General features: G+C 44.4%; 1 long non-coding RNA gene and 1 other non-coding gene across 2 annotated transcripts; both read right to left on the bottom strand.

The window, feature by feature from the left end:
• Nucleotides 1-759: 759 nt before the first annotated feature.
• On the bottom strand, nt 760-6,322 carry LOC123380259. The gene is made up of 3 exons (XR_006585789.1): nt 6,186-6,322; nt 2,913-3,137; nt 760-985 (listed from the first exon to the last, which is right to left on the bottom strand). It is a non-coding gene; the product is annotated as an uncharacterized LOC123380259 (long non-coding RNA).
• A 5,192-nt stretch (nt 6,323-11,514) lies between these two features.
• LOC111556869 lies at nt 11,515-11,681 on the bottom strand. Its single transcript, XR_002736585.2, has one exon. It is a non-coding gene; the product is annotated as a U1 spliceosomal RNA (small nuclear RNA).
• Between the last annotated feature and the right edge of the window lie 1,206 nt (nt 11,682-12,887).

The following is a 12,887-nucleotide window of genomic DNA, read 5'->3' as shown; positions in this document are numbered from 1 at the left end:
TTTGTATAAAGCTCCAGGCGTCAGGAGAGGGACTATGTTTTTACTCACCATGTGTCATTTTCCCCCATGCCTATCATAGTATGGCCCATAGTCAAGGCTTACAAGTACTTGTTCACTGCCCGAACTAGAATTTAATACGTGCTAAAGAAGGACTCATGGGGCGCCTGGGTGGCTCAGTCAGTTGAGCGTCCCACTTCGGCTCAGGTCACGATCTCGCGGTCCGTGAGCTCGAGCCCCGCGTCAGGCTCTGTGCTGACGGCTCAGAGCCTGGAGCCTGTTTCCGATTCTGTGTCTCCCTCTCTCTCTGCCCCTCCTCGTTCATGCTCTATCTCTCTCTGTCTCAAAAATAAATAAATGTTAAAAAAAAAATTAAAAAAAAAAGAAGGACTCATAAGTCAGTGGTGAAAGAAAAGACTATTTGAAGGATAGTCTTGGAATAAAACAATTAGATTTTATCATTTCATCCTATAAAGGGGCTTTCAAGCATAATTCAGTAAGAATTACGTGAGTTGTTGGGGCATCTGGGTGGCTCAGTCGGTTGAGCATCCGACTTCGGCTCAGGTCATGATCTCACGGTTTGTTAGTTCGAGCCCCGCGTCGGGCTCTGTGCTGACAGCTCGGAGCCTGGAGCCTACTTCGGATTCTGTGTCTCCCCCTCTCTGCCCCTCCCCTGCTCGCGCTCTGTGTCTGTCTCTCTCTCTCTCTCTCCTTCAAAAATAAACATTAAAAAAATTAAGGAAAAAAGAATTAACGTGAGTTGTCTTAGCTCAGTAAATATGCTCAGAAATATAAATTCATAATTAAAGCAAAAGTTTGTGAAACAACTGTCATTTCAAAGCAAACGTTAATCCATCTTCCTTCTAGGAAAGCCGCTGGAGGGGACTTCTGGTGCTGCAAATGTAGAACAGAGCTCCTCTTCTGAAACGGGGCCGCCTGTGGCCCGTGGGCACGAACACCACTCCTCCGGTCAAAGCAAGTCAGCAGCCTGTGTGTAGGCAGAAAGGCATGTCTCCAGATTCTGTTTCCCTTTAAAAATATCTGATAAAATATACTTTATGCAATAATGTTTAATGAACAATTACCATATGCCAGATACTAAGATAAGCACTTTACATGGATTTTCTCATTCAATCTTCCTAATATACACGATATCATTTTGATTCTATAAATGGGGAAACCGAGGTTCAGAGAGTTTAACAGAGGCAGCGCATTTAGCAAGTGGCAGAGCTGGGATTTGAACCTCCCACAGACTCCAGACTGTGCAGAGCCTGCTTGGGATTCTCTCTCTCTCCCTCTCTCTCTGCCCCTCCCCCACTCACGTGTGCCCTCGTTCCCTCAAAATAAGTAAACGTTAAGAAAAAAACCCCACATTGTTAGCAGAGCACAAATGCTGCACGCGTCCTATCCCCTCCCCTTGTGCTTTCTGAGAATCCAGGTGGGGACTCCCCCACCTCTCCTCCAAGTCAATAACACTACCTGTCTGCCCCAGCTCAGTGGTTACACTTCTATTGATGCTTCTTTTTTTTTTTTAATTAATTAATTTATTTTAAGTAATTGCTCCACGCAACGTGGGGCTCGAACTCATGACCCTGAAGTCAAGAGTCGCATGCTCCACCGACTAAGCCAGCCAGGTGCTCCTACGGGTGCTTCTTAACGTTATGTTTAAACTGTTGGTTCATATTTAGCTTGTGGTTGACACGAGCTGCCAGGTCTTTTTCATACGAGCTGCTGTCAGGCCGGTTCTTCCCAGCCTATGCTGCCAGTACTCGTGCAACCAATTAAAAACGAAGCAAAATGTTAAGACAGGTCATTCCACCTTTAATTCTGCTTGATCCTGGTCTGCTGAAATCATGTCAGCTTGTGTTCTTGTCACCTTTTACCATAATCCCCTCCTCTTCCAACCTTATAACATCTGCAAAGCTGATGAGCATTAATTACTTTGTAGTTAATGAAAAATAGCTACAAAAATTCATTAGTGGTGAAAGAAAATGCAAAATAGAGCAAAAACCCTGTGGCACGATGCTATATATAACAGGGGTTCTCAGGGTGTGGTCTGGGAATCGTAGAGTCCCCTCAGACCCTTTCAGAGGGTCTGTGAGATGAAAACTATTTTCGAAATAATGCCAAACTATCTCTTTCACTCTTGTTTCATCAAGAATGAACTACGGAGTCATCCAGAGGCTCCGTGATACGGGATATTGCAATAGACTAGGCCGAATCAGTTATGAGAATCTAGCTGTCTTCTATGAGCCAGACGTTAAAGGGATTTACGAAAATAGAAAACAGAGCCATGCTTTCCCCTGCTCGTCTCATCCTTTTGGAGAATAGTTACTCTTCATAAAAAGGTTATGTTCACATGCAAAAGTTTATTACTGGTATCTTAAAAGCAATTAAAGCATTGAACATTTTTTATTCATTTTAATTTCTTTTAAAAAAATTTTAAAAAGCTGTTTACTTATTTATTTTGAGAGAGAGAGAGAGAGAGAGACAGAGAGACAGAGCACAAGCAGGGGAGGGGCAGAGAAAGAGGGCGGACACAGAATCCGAAGCAGCCTCCCGGCTCTGAGCTGTCAGCACAGAGCCCGACACGGGGCTCAAACCCACCAACTGCGAGGTCATGACCTGAGCCCAAGTCGGACGCTTAACCAACTGAGCCACCCAGGCGCCCCACCCTTGAATCTTTCAAGAACTCATTGGTGCCACTAAGCTTCTCAATCCTTCCAGAAATGTGATACTGGCTTTAGTTTACTATTTTAGTATGTGGACACGGTTCTAGTGACTTGTACTTGGCCTTTTCTATCATCATCGTCTTTACTCCCTTGGTCAGAGGACCAATGTGGGGAGTCTACCAGTTGTTCAGGGTATACAGTCAGATACCTCCTGAGTATATCTGAGCTGCAATTCATACCCACCTATACCTTCTGGAGCTGAGGAAATAACAATCGGATGGTTCTGGGAACCACTGGGCTTGTTGAGAGAGGGAGCCAAGCCGTAACTTTCGAAGATCATTTAACTTCCATAAGCCGCTACTCTGACAGATCACAGTGGCATTTTGAGTCTCCAGGGATTAGCATCAGTTCAGAGCCACGGTTCAGTAATCTCCCCCACATCTGGTGGTTTTTCCTTCCGAACGTCACCTGGTAAATGGCAGTACGGGAAGGGGCAGGAGGAACATTAACAGTGACTTTTTGGCAGTAGAGCAGGGGGTTGGGGTTTATGAACTGGGCCGAATCTAAGAATTGTGGAAGGACTCTCACTCTATTGTCAGAAGTCAGACTTCTGTTCACCGAGAGTACAGGTTCTGCGCTTATTCAAACCAAGGAAAGACTTTCAGTAGGCTGCCCAGGCATTTCTGCCCGAGGGACGCTGGGAGCCCCCAGCCAGTGCAGACGCTCTGCAGGCCAAATCACTCCGATGCCCGCTTTGACCCTGTTGTCCTTTACAGCCGCCATGCTGACTTTGTCTTAGTTACTAAATGCCTGCACTTGACTCCCAACACCCTGGTATCCCATCGTCCCCGTTGGATCAATTCAGAGAGCCCATTTTGATGACTGCATTTCCCACGATTATGCTTTGCTTTTAGAGAAGAGCCACCACAGAGCCCTTCAGTGACGCTGGTGTTCTTCTCACTAATGCAATTTCTCTGCTGAAGGGAGCGTCCTCGGGATCTTACCGAGGAGTACGTGAAGCTGGCTTCACATAAATCCATTCTCACATTCTGGGTGCCTTTCTCTTCCATATTGGATGTTCTGATTCTGTGCTTCCGATTCTGTGTCCTCTCTCTCTGCCTGCCCCTCCCCTGCTCGTGCTCTGTCTCACTCTCTCTCTCTCTCTCTCGAAAATAAATAAATATTAAAATTTTAAAAAAGCAAATGATTAGAGTCATTCCCAGCCAACCTGAACAAATACATTAAATTTAGAATCTCTGCTTAGTGCACCCATATTAATACGTTCAGCCCAATCCAAAACTATATTCCTTTCATCCTGATCCAACACCTTTAGGATCTATTCTCATACATATTCCCTAGGTTTCTGTCAATCTAAATTGGCATTTGAGGGGTCTTGATTCAAGGTAAAGAGAATCATATGTGATGCCTGGGTGGCTCCAGTCAGTTTAGCATCTGCCTCTTGATCTCAACTCAGGTATTGATCTCACCTGATCTCAGCTCAGGTCTTGATCTCAGGGTCGTGAGTTTAAGCCCCAGGGTGGGCTTTGCACTGGGCGTGAAGCCTACTTTAAAAAAAGGTGGGGCAGTGCCTGGTTGGCTCAGTCAGTTAAGCACCGACTCTTGATTTTGGCTCAAGCTGTGGTCTCACAGTTGTGAGATCAAGGCCCTAGTTGGGCTCTGTACTGGGAGCCTGCTTAGTATTCTCTCTCTCTCCCTCTCTCTCTCCCTCTGCCCCATCCCCCCTCAAAATAAGTAAATAAACATTTAAAAAAATCTTATTTTTAATTTTAATTTATTTTTGAGAGAGAGAGAGAGCACGAGCAGGGGAGGGGCAGAGAGAGAGGGAGACACAGAATCCGAAGCAGGGTCCGAGCTCTGAGCTGTCGGCACAGAGCCCAACGCGGGGCTCAAACCTACGAACCGTGGGATCGTGACCTGAACCGAGGTCGGATGCTTAATGGACTGAGCCACCCAGGCGCCCTAAAAGGTTTCTTTTTTAAGGTAAAGAGAATTGTTGTACTACTTGTGTAACTTTTCAGTAAGGCTGAAGTTATGTCAAAACAAAAAGTGAAACACCAAAGAAACTGACAAGCTCTCAATATTCTTGTGATGTGTGTGGTGTTTTCTCCTGGGCCACACTGCGGCCTGCTGTCACTTGAATCTGGTTACATATCTAAAAGAGGTGGTAGGGTTACGTTCCAGGAGGATCAGCAGTCCCCTGGAAGGCAACTACCTTGGGGAAGCCATTACAGCTTTTTCAGATAAGGGAGGATTAACTAGACTTTCACTGCTGAAGGAAGGTGAGCAGAATGTGGAGTTTAAGGTCTCCAGCGTCATCAGAATCTGTCCATATGTCCCCTAAGATTCAGGTTCTTATTCCTTCCAAGTAAATGTCTTATTTTTAACATGAGACCCTACTAGGTTATTCAATATTTATTGGAGGTCAGTTCTCTGAAAGTAGAAATTTAGTTTGGTTACGAGAAATCTTTACCCTAAGGCTACAAGAGATAAGAGTTTCTTTTAGGGTAGTCAAAGAATTTTTTTTTTTTTTTTTTTTTTTTGGTCCTTTTCCCAGATCTTAAGCTGGGAATTTAAAGCCCTAAGCTCATCATTTTCTTTCTCCAAACTCTCCAGCATCTTAGAAGCAACCAACAAAGCTCGTTATGCTACTATTTCAACTGAAACGTTCTATGGCAGCAAATATTTGGTTACACAAAGGCTTGGCTTCTGTAAGTATTTATCATAGATGACTACAGATAAGAATTTAAGTGACTGTTTTGCCACCAAATGCCATGGAATACCAATGTCCCCTTTACCACTGGCGATCGTCATTAAGACATTTAAATTTAATCAGATCAGGGTGTCTGCGTGGGTCAGTTGGTCGAGCGTCTGACTCAGGCCATGATCTCACAGTTTCGTGGGCTCGAGCCCCGTGTCTGACTCTGTGCTGGCAATTCGGAGCCTGCTTGGGATTCTCTCTCTCCCTCTCCCTCTCTCTCCCTCTGCCCCTCCCCTGCTTGCACTGTCTCTCTCAAAATAAATAAACTTAAAATTAAGAAAAAAAATAATCAGATCAGAGAACCAATTCCAGACTCCCATCTTGAAGATTCTGTTTCCCTGAGACCACAGCTGGTACCAATAAGCATAGCAGTCAGGGAGGCAGAGACACTATGAATTGTGAGAGGAGTTTCTATCAGAAACACCATTGCGGAAGGAGCAGGGGAAGTGAAGGACAAGCAGAGAAGTCAGGGAATCAGGAGTCACCCATATGGGACGTCAGGCACATCTCCCTGACATGGGACCGTGATGAGAAAACTCATGCAGTCACCACCTTTGCAGACCCACCAGCAAATACGTGGAGGTGGGCCTGGGCCACTGTTGGCTAACGGGGTCAGCGGCTGGGAAGACTTTCTGCACACTAATCGGAGCAAAACAGGACAAGCTTGAGCTCACTAACACTTGTGTTTGCAACTGTCACCACAGCTAACCACAGTGACCTTCAGAAATAATACTTACTGCTTCATTTCTGCCTTGCAAATCTCATGCACATTCCTCTTTTGACCTACTCTGACCTGAAACCGTCCAGGGGAGGAGCTTCTGGCAAACAGAATTCCAGCTTCACCAAGTTCTAGCGCAAACCGCCGCCGCCATGTGCAGCGTGTGAGTCTGGCCTGGACCCTGGGTTGGAAGAGAAAACAACCCTCGAAAGACGTCTCGGCGAAATCGGGATGATTTTTTCACTTTCGTCTTTTTTTTTTTTTTAAGTTTATTTATTTATTTTGAGAGAGAGGGAAAGCGTGTGCACGCGCGCGGGGAAGGGGCAGACAGCGGGAGAGAGAGAATCGCGAGCAGGCTCCACGCTGTCAGCACGCAGCCCGCCATGGGGCGTGAGATCACAACCTGAGCCGAAATCAGGAGTCAGACGCTCAACCGACTGAGCCATCCAGGCACGCCTGGGATGATTTTTTTTTATATGGATTAGCTGTTAGGTAATCAAAAGGAGTGAATGTTAATTTTTATGCTTGAAAATGGCATTACGGTTATGCAAAATGTCATGTTTAGGAGTTGGGTACTTAAACATTTAGGGGTGAAGTTTCAGAGGGTTTAGCATTTGCGTATCTGGTTGTTTTTGCTTGCTAAGTGAATATGGCAAAATGTTAACAGCTGTTGAATCTAGGTGGTAGACCATTTCAACCTAGGGAAAATGAAAGACTGCTGTTGAATGTGACCTCTAGAGGCTTTTCCTGCCTGCCTCTTCTCTCCTCCTACCACTTATATTTAACCTGTTGCTCTCCACGCATCCCCAGGTATACCTCTGAGGCATTTATCATACTGCACTTTGATTGCTTTGTGTTCTGGTCTCTCTCCCCCTCTAAACTTCAAAGTCTTTGATTTTTTATTTTTACTTTTCCATTTATTTATTTTTGAGAGACAGAGCATAAGTGGGGGAGGGGCAGAGAGAGAGGGAGACATAGAGCCCGAAGCAGGCTCCAGGCTCTGAGCTGTCAGCACAGAGCCCGACGCGGGGCTCGAACTCATAAACTGCGAGATCATGGCCTGAGCCGAAATCAGGTGTTTAACCGACTGAGCCACCCAGGCACCGCCCCCCCCCTTTTCTTAATGCATCATTTTTATACAGGCTACATAGTAATTCATTGCATGGATACATAAAACCAGTAACTTGAACAAAAAAGAGATTTGACACATCCAGTGATCAAGGGAGTAAGAAGAGCTCAGCCTTAGGACACCTGGGTGGCTCAGTAGGTTAAGCATCCAACTTCAGCTCAGGTCATGATCTCACGGTTTGTAGGTTTGAGCCCGGCATCGGGATCTGTGATGACAGCTCAGAGCCTGGAGCCTGCTTGGGATTGTGTCTCCCTCTCTCTCTGCCCTTGCCCCTCCCCAACTTGTTCTCTCTTTCTCTGTCAAAAATAAATAAATCAACATTAAAAAAAAAAAAAAAAGAGCTCAGCCTTGAACTATGGGAAAAGTCAGGGTACAGTGGCAAGTAAGGGACTCTACCAAAGAAGGGACTTTACTTCTGGCCTATTTATAGCATAGAAAACAGTGACCCAAGAGTGAAATCGAATTGAGCCAACTGATAAATGTGAGACCTTCCCACTAGATTAACTTAGAGAGCCCTGAAGCAGCCAATGCAGACTGCACACAGCCACAACCACCAGGAACAAGTGAAAGCAGCAAGTGCATGGGCCACATTGATCTTGGAGGAGAAAGTCCCACAGGTTTCCCAGTGACCAGAGAAAGTTACCCAACCAAGTGCTGATGAAATCCTACCAGAAGATGTTTCGAGGTCCATCACGGCTCATCCTCAGCACCCCAGCCGCTTTCGCTTTCCCTATTCGCTTCTCCTATACAGAGACAAGACTGTTTTGCCCTGTCGCCCTATCTCCTTTCTGAGAGTCCTCACCCAGCCTAACAATTCCATCTTACTTCCTTCTTAATTTCTCATAACCCCCATGTGTTCCACTCAGACCGCCAGTGTCAACAAAAAGATGATGTTCTGCATAGAGACTGTTAAAATGGGCTGTACTGTCTTGATGGCCTCCACTGATTCCAAAACACAGCAAGAACCTGTCCATGCCCATTTATCTTCGCCGCCATGTGAGAAGTGGGTGTTCGTGGCTCTGTCTGCTGCTCAGGCCAAGTATTCTTTTTTTTTTTTTAATTTTTTTTTTTTAACGTTTATTTATTTTTGAGACAGAGAGAGACAGAGCATGAATGGGGGAGGGTCAGAGAGAGAGAGGGAGACACAGAATGGGAAACAGGCTCCAGGCTCCGAGCTGTCAGCACAGAGCCCGACGCGGGGCTCGAACTCACAGACCGCGAGATCATGACCTGAGCCGAAGTCGGCCGCCCAACCGACTGGGCCACCCAGGCGCCCCCCAAGTATTCTTGTAAATAAAATATAAATAAGCTTAGAGGCACAACTTGCTTGACAGAAATCCAGTGAGTGGTGATTCAAGAAGTAACAAGGTTTGTAGTCAAAGTTAAGTCCTTCAACTGGCAACTTCAATCTGGGATTCTGTGTGGTGCCAGGAAGTCTGAACGTTGCGTTATTTGAATACTACTCAATAACGTTCATTGGTGCTTTTTTTTTTTTTTTTTTTTTTGCTCATTGGTGCTTTTTAAAACGTTTGAATATTCGCTGTGGGTTATGGTCATCTGTAAATACTTGCACAGAAGAAATGCAAAGAGAGGAGATGTGAATGTTGCAGAATAAATACACTGACACGAAATCAGAAACTGATCTAAAACCAGAATTTGCAAAAGTAATACCAATTTCAACACTAAAACCAAATTGTTACAAATGGAAATGAGCTTGTATGAAGCAACATGAACCCTAATGCCTAACTTACAAATGCCTTTGGGTGCGTTTTTAGCAATTCAACTGATACCAATGCAAACACAAGCAATTTCTTTTCTACCTGGAATATCTGTCATTACACAAAAATTGCGACTATTAGGGCAATTAATGCTTTGTGTGTTTAAAATTTTCGTTTTAAGAATGCTATCTTATTTATTTTTTAATAAATTTTAAAAAGTTTTTATTTATTTATTATTGAGAGAGAGAGAGCACAAGCTGCAGAGAAGCAGAGAGAGGGAGACACAGAATCCAAAGCAGGCTCCAGGCTCTAAGCTGTCAGCACAGAGCCCTACATGGGCTCAAACCCACAGACGTGAAATCATGACCTGAACCGAAGTTCAGACACTTAACTGACTGAGCCACCCACGTGCCCCAAGAATGCTACCTTTTAAATACTAAATATTTGTAGCATCCTCCTTCAATTTTTTACATACTTTTTATTTGACATTTCTTTTGTGTTAACTTTTTAGATTGTCTCTTAGGACTTTCTATCGACAAATGACTATATCAAGTACAGATCATGTTTCCATGTTATTGAAATATATAATATTTTTGGGGCGCCTGGGTGGCTCAGTCGGTTAAGCGTCCGACTTCAGCTCAGGTCACGATCTCGCGGTCCGTGAGTTCGAGCCCCGCGTCGGCCTCTGGGCTGATGGCTCAGGGCCTGGAGCCTGCTTCCGATTCTGTGTCTCCCTCTCTCTCTGCCCCTCCCCCGTTCATGCTCTGTCTCTCTCTGTCTCAAAAATAAATAAACGTTAAAAAAATAAAAAAAAAAGAAATATATAATATTTTTTAAAAAGACTTTTAAATTCTATTTATTTATTTATTTAAGGCTCCACGACCAATGTGGGGCTTGAACTCACAACTCTAAGATCAAGAAGCACATGCTGTACTGACTGAGCCAGCTAGGCGCCCCGAAATACAGAATCTTGTCACAATTTGTTGGTTTACAATAATGATAAATGTGCATTTATTACATTGCTTTTTTTTTTTTTTTTAAGTTTATTTGAGAGAGAGAGAGAAAGACAGCACTCAAGTGGGGGAGAGAGAGAATCCTAAGCAGGCTCCAGGCTCTGCTCGGAGCTCCATGTGGCCCAATCCTGGGGTCCTAAGCCTGGGATCATGACCTGAATGGAAATCAAGAGTCGGACGCTCAGCTGACTGAGACATCCATGTACCCCTACATTGCTTTTTTAAGTTTTAATTTATTTTAATTAATTAATTTTTTAAATATTTATTTTTGAGTGAGTGCAAGCAGGAGAGGGGCAGAGAGAGAGAGGGAGGGAGGATCCAAAGTGGGCTCTGCGCTGACAGCAGAGAGGCTGATGTGGGGCTTGAACTCACGTACCCTGAGATCATTACCTGAGCCGAAGTCAGACACTTAACCGACTGAGCCACCCAGGCGCCCGGTACATTGTTTTTTTTATAGCAAGCCTCTGAAACTTTTAGTAGACACCTATCACAGAAAACTGGTGCACTGTTTGTTGTCATGATCACTTATTATTATTGTTACTTAAGATTTTTTTGTTTTTTTAAGTAATGTCTACACCCAACGTGGAGCTCAAACTCACAACCCTGAGATCAAGAATCACATGCTCTACTGACTGAGTCAGCCAGGCGCCCCAATCATTCACTATTACTTAAAACATGCAAAGGGCTCCTGCGTGACTCAGTCACTTGAGTGTCCAATTTCCACTCAGGTCATGACCTTGTGGTTCAAGGGGGGTCAAACCCCTCGTTGGGCTCTGTTCTGACAGCTCAGAGCCTGGAGCCTGCTTCAGATTCTACGTCTGCCTCTCTCTCTGCCCCTCCGCCACTTGAGCTCTGTCTGTCTCTCTCTCTCAAATGAATAAAAATTTTTAAAAAATTTTAAAGAATATAAACCATGTAAATGAAGTGTTATAAAAAATACAGAATTGCTGGGGTGCTGGGTGGCTCTGTTGGTTAAGCGCCTAACTTCGGCTTAGGTCATGATCTCACGGTTTGTGGGTTCAAGTCCCATGCCGGGCTCTGTGCTGACAGCCCAGAGCCTGAAACCTGCTTTGGATTCTGTGTCTCCCTCTCTCTCTGCCCCTCCCCCACTCACGCTCTGTCTCTCAAAAATGAATAAACGTTAAAACAAAACACAGAATTGCTTATAATATCAAGAATTTCTAGGAATTTCTATTCCTTTTTTTTTTTATTTTTTAATGTTTACTTATTTAATTTGAGAGACACAGAGACAGCATGAGTGGGGGAGGGGCAGAGAGAGAGGGAGAGAGAGAATCCCAAGCAGGCTACGCAGCACTGTCAGCGCGGAGCCCAATACGGGGCTCGAACACTGGAAATCGCGAGATCATGACCTAACCCAAAACCAAGAGTTGGATGCTTAACTGACTGAGACATCCAGGCACCCCAGGAATTTCTATTTCTTATTCCGGAATCCTGAGGATCAGCTCTAAGGTAATTTTTTTTTTTTCCTAGGGGAAAGTGCGAACGCAGTCCCCCACTACCACAAATTATGCGGTAGAGTTTCCCACATTTGGGGAAATCGCAGAGGTCAGCACACCCGCAGTGCAATGGATAAGCCTTGCCCTGGGAAAACCACCTCCGTGATGATCATGGTATCTCCCCTGCCAGGTAAGTATCTAAGATAATTTTTGAAGCTGGTCATGGGCATGTAGTAGGTCCTAATACTATTGTATCTGTTGTCATATGTGTTTACGTTTTTCTGTAATGAGTAAAACAAAACTGGATCATGCTACATTCCTGCCCAAACTCTACCAATGGCTTTCTAGTGCCCTTAGGATAGAAGGCAACCCTGTAATCGCCCTTTAAAGCTTTCATAGTTTTTGACCCTCCCGCCTCCCTGGCTCCAGTGCGTCTCACTTTCCCACTACTTGCCAGCAACACTTGCCTGCTCTCAGTTCCTCAAACTCAGCAAACACTTTCCTAACTCAAGCCCATGCTGCTCACCTCGAATACTCTTCCTGTCATTATTTCCTAGGCTAACTCTTACTCATCTTTCAACGGGAGTTCCTCTTGGAGGCTTTGCTTGGACGGCCTCCTCCCCCCTTCCACCACCCAATCTAAATAAAAAATCTGGCACAATTCCTTCATAGCGCTTCCCACAGTTTGTAGTTATATTCATGCACTTACTGGTTTAGTGACTATCACCCTCACTATACGGTAAAGGCAGGGAGTTTTCCTCACCCTCTGTTTTGTCTGCACCTGGTACACATGGTCCAAAATAGGGCCACAGTAAATACTAGTTTGAACAATCCCAGCTGTCAAGGGAGGTAGATAGATAGCCATTAGGAATTACAGCCAAATTCTTCTTAGTGAATATATGACTCTCAGCGATCACCAATTTTTTTTTTTTTTTTTGTATCACTCACAAACCTACCTAAGAATCTCGCCCAAGATCAACAACGAGCTTGCTACTTGCTGTTTCTGGAGGCTACCTTTCTTCCTAGCAGCTTTCATTAAATCTAAAGTGGATCCTCCAAGGTTGACAATGGAAGGGAAATAAACATAGGAGATGTAAGAGACATAGTAACCAACTGCAATTTGCCTAGACTTTCACATCTGACTCTGGTCCCAAGATTTAGGGTTTGTCTGTTTGTTTTTTCCATATTACTATAGTTTATTGTTTACCTTGGGTCAAGATTTAGTTTTTGGTGCCAATACAAGGGAGGATTTCACTACAGACCCTACAGATATTAAAAAGACAACAATGGAACATTATGAAAAATTTTACGCCAATGAAAATTTAAAAACTTGATGAAATGGATACATTCCTTGAAAGACACTAATGATCACAACGGACTCAAGAAGAAATGAAATACCTAAAG

Source organism: Felis catus, chromosome D1 (genome assembly GCF_018350175.1).
Source record: "Felis catus isolate Fca126 chromosome D1, F.catus_Fca126_mat1.0, whole genome shotgun sequence".
NCBI lineage: Eukaryota > Metazoa > Chordata > Mammalia > Carnivora > Felidae > Felis > Felis catus.
Note: the sequence above shows the minus strand (reverse complement) of the source record. Positions and strands in the feature narration are given on the sequence as shown.